Below are 3,836 nucleotides of genomic sequence, written 5' to 3'. Positions count from 1 at the left end.
CCCGTTGCGTCATGGTTGTTTATAATATCGTTGAGTGGTACTTCCGATGCTACTGTGATTGAACACTCTTGAAAGTAGTGTCGTAGCTTCCGAGATGCCATGAATACCGCATATGCAATCTTTTGATAATGTGGGTACCATGATTTGCATGGGGTGAGGACAGTGGACACATAGTAAACCGGCTTTTGAAGGGGGAATTTGTGTCCGTCCGTTTCCCGCTCGACGACGAGTACTGCGCTGACAACTTGATGGGTTGCTGCAATGTACAATAGCATTGGTTCACCGATGTTTGGCGCGGCCAGGACGGGGTTTGTTTCCAGTATGGCTTTTACTTCCTCGAGTCCAGCCGTGGCGGCATCCGTCCACTCGAAGTGTTCGGTGCGCTGAAGGAGGCAATAGAGGGGTAGCGCCTTTTCTCCCAACCGGGAGATAAAGCGGCTTAGAGCCGCCACGCATCCGATTAATTTTTGTATTTGTTTGAGGTCCTTTGGGATATCCAATTGTGACAAAGCTCGGATCTTGGCTGGATTTGCTTCGATTCCTCTACCGGATATAATGAAGCCCAAGAGCTTTCCGGCTGGAACGCCGAAAACGCATTTTTCCGGATTTAGCTTGATGTCATATGCTCGGAGGTTGTCAAATGTAAGCCTCAAGTCATCTACTAGAGATTCGACATGTCTTGTTTTTATGACCACATCATCCACGTATGCCTCTACTGTTTTGCCGATCTGGTTTGCCAGACATGTCTGAATCATGCGCTGATATGTTGCGCCAGCGTTTTTGATCCCGAAAGGCATTGTGTTGAAGCAGAATGGGCCGTATGGGGTGATGAATGCCGTTGCGGCTTGGTCTGACTCGGCCATCTTGATTTGATGGTAACCGGAGTATGCGTCGAGGAAGCACAACGAATCGTGTCCTGCAGTGGCGTCGATAATTTGATCGATGCGGGGGAGGGGGAAGGGATCCTTTGGGCAAGCCTTGTTAAGGTCTTTGAAGTCAACGCACAGGCGCCAGGATTTGTCCTTCTTTGGTACCATCACCAAGTTTGCTAGCCAGTCCGGATGTTTTATATCTCTGATGAATCCGGCATCCAATAGTTTGGCTAGCTCCTCTCCCATTGCCTGTCTCTTGGGCTCAGAGACACGCCGAAGGGCTTGTTTGACAGGTTTGAATCCTTTTAGGATATTTAAGCTGTGTTCGGCCAGCCTGCGTGGGATTCCTGGCATGTCTGAAGGGTGCCGGGCAAAAATGTCCCAGTTATCCCGTAGGAATTCTCGCAGTGCGGCGTCTACATCGGGGTTTAATCGTGCCCCGATAGAAGCTGTTTTATTGGGGTCCGTTGGATGGACCTGGAATTTGACTATTTCATCCGCTGGTTTAAAGGAGGTGGACTTGGATCTTTTATCGAGTATCACATCGTCCCTGTTTATCGTGGAGCGCAGCGTAGTCAGTTCCTCAGCCGCTAGGGCTTCGGACAGTGCCTCAAGGGCCAATGCGGTTGTCTTGTTTTCGGCGCGGAGTGCTATGTCCGGATCACTAGCGAGAGTGATGATTCCGTTCGGCCCGGGCATCTTGAGCTTCATGTACCCGTAATGGGGTATTGCTTGGAAGATTGTAAACGCTTCCCGCCCCAGCAGAGCGTGGTATCTGCTACTGAACGGGGCCACTTGGAATGTGACCTCTTTGGACCTATAATTATCCGGCGTGCCGAACACCACATCTAGTGTGATTTTTCCTGCACAGCGCGCTTCCCGACTAGGGATTATTCCTCTAAAGGTTGTGCTGCTTCGCTCAATGCGGTTCCAGTCCATTTCCATTTTTTGAAGGGTTTCCTCGTAAATGAGGTTCAATCCGCTGCCTCCGTCCATGAGTACCTTGGTGAGGCGAAAGCCGTCCACTATAGGACTGAGTACCAACGCGGCTGGTGCTCGAGCTGTTCAGATTTTAGGTTCATCACTGGCATTAAAAGTAATAGCCGTGTCACTCCATGGGTTTATTGTTGCTACTTGATAGACTTCGGCGAGGCTGCGGAGTGTTCTTTTTCGCATATTATTTGATGCGAAAGTCTCGAAGACTGTACTGGAGTCCCTGAGGTGGTTTTCTGCGGCCTCCGGAATTAGGAGATCTTTGCCCTTTTTGGCCACCTGCCAGAGTATCCAACATGCTCTAAGGCTATGAGTTGGTGTGGCGTCCTCTGTACTATGAATTTTACAGGGTCCATTAAGCCATCCCTCCAGTACGGTTCCATGCCCTGTAGAGGGTTTTGGTTTTTTGGTTTTTAACCCGGGTGTCTGATGATGATGCACCCTTTTATTTCGGACGAGGTTTCTATTCAGGGATGGATTGTCCCAAAATTTAGTTTCGGTTTTCCGGGCGCTTTCCATCGCACAGTACTTTTGTACTATGGACGCCAAGTCAGAGAAGCGTGTAATATCACGACGACCTGTGGCGTTGAGGATTCCCTTGTCCGTGCAATTATTGCAAAAGATTGAGATTGCGTCTTCCTCGCGGCAGTCCTTTATCCTGTTCATAACCAGGAGGAACCTTGCCCAGTAATGATGTACTATTTCTTCGGGCTTTTGCCTGATTTGGGATGGATCTCTTATGTTCGGGTGGGTGGGTGGAATTAAATCCGGAACTTCACCCAATCTAAGACTCAGAGGCCAAGGAGATTCCGAACTCTGAAGTTTGGATTCTTGGATGTTGTCCAGTGAATCTAGCCCGTTGCCTGATTCTAAGTTCATGTCTTGAGTTACAAACTCCCCTCCGCGGGTATCCACCTCGGAGGGATCGGGAATCCAGGTGTAGCTAGTCCTTAAGATAGATGAAGAGTCGCCGCACTGTGCCTCTACCATGGCAACGTGATGGGTGACTTGGGGAGAATTAATTTCTCTTAGATCAGGTTTAAGCCCAACCTGGTTATAATCCATAGTGACCCCAAGGCGGCGATGTGATCCAAGAGCTCGTTTACGGAAGAGAGCTCCATTGGATCTAACTGCTCGACGAGTTCCGAGCTAACGTGAAGATTGCTTTTGATGACCCGAGAGGTCACCGTCGGCGCAACGGCCGAACATGCGGTCATGAGAAAACCGCCTAGCCAGAGAGTTTGGCCGACAGCCAAGGCTCCCTTAGTAATGGCGCCGTCTTTAAAGACGGGAAGAGGCATCCTTCCTGATTTCGACGGCACAGAGGAACTCTCAATGAAATCACCAATGTCGGTGTCAAAACCGGCGGATCTCGGGTAGGGGGTCCCGAACTGTGCGTCTAGGCCGGATGGTAACAGGAGGCAAGGAACATGATGTTTTACCCAGGTTCGGGCCCTCTTGATGGAGGTAAAACCCTACGTCCTGCTTGATTAATATTGATGATATGGGTAGTACAAGAGTAGATCTACCACGAGATCAAGGAGGCTAAACCCTAAAATCTAGCCTATGGTATGATTGTTTTATGATGAAGTTGGCCTACGGACTAAAACCCTCCGGTTTATATAGACACCGGAGAGGGTTAGGGTTACACAAAGTCAGTTACAATGGTAGGAGATCTTGAATATCCGCATCGCCAAGCTTGCCTTCCACGCCAAGGAAAGTCCCATCCGGACACGGGACAAAGTCTTCAATCTTGTATCTTCATAGTCCTGGAGTCCGACTGAAGGTATAGTCCGGCTACCCGGACACCCCCTAATCCAGGACTCCCTCAACTATGCTTCAGCCATAGGATCTATCATGTATGCAATGTTGTGTGCCAGACCTAATGTGTGTCTTGCTATAAGTCTAGCAGGGAGGTACCAAAGTAATCCAGGAGTGGATCACTAGACAGCGGTCAAGAACATCCTGAAA

Source organism: Triticum urartu, chromosome 4 (assembly GCF_003073215.2).
Source record: "Triticum urartu cultivar G1812 chromosome 4, Tu2.1, whole genome shotgun sequence".
NCBI lineage: Eukaryota > Viridiplantae > Streptophyta > Magnoliopsida > Poales > Poaceae > Triticum > Triticum urartu.
The sequence above is the reverse complement of the archived record's forward strand: the minus strand, read 5'-3'. Positions refer to the sequence as shown.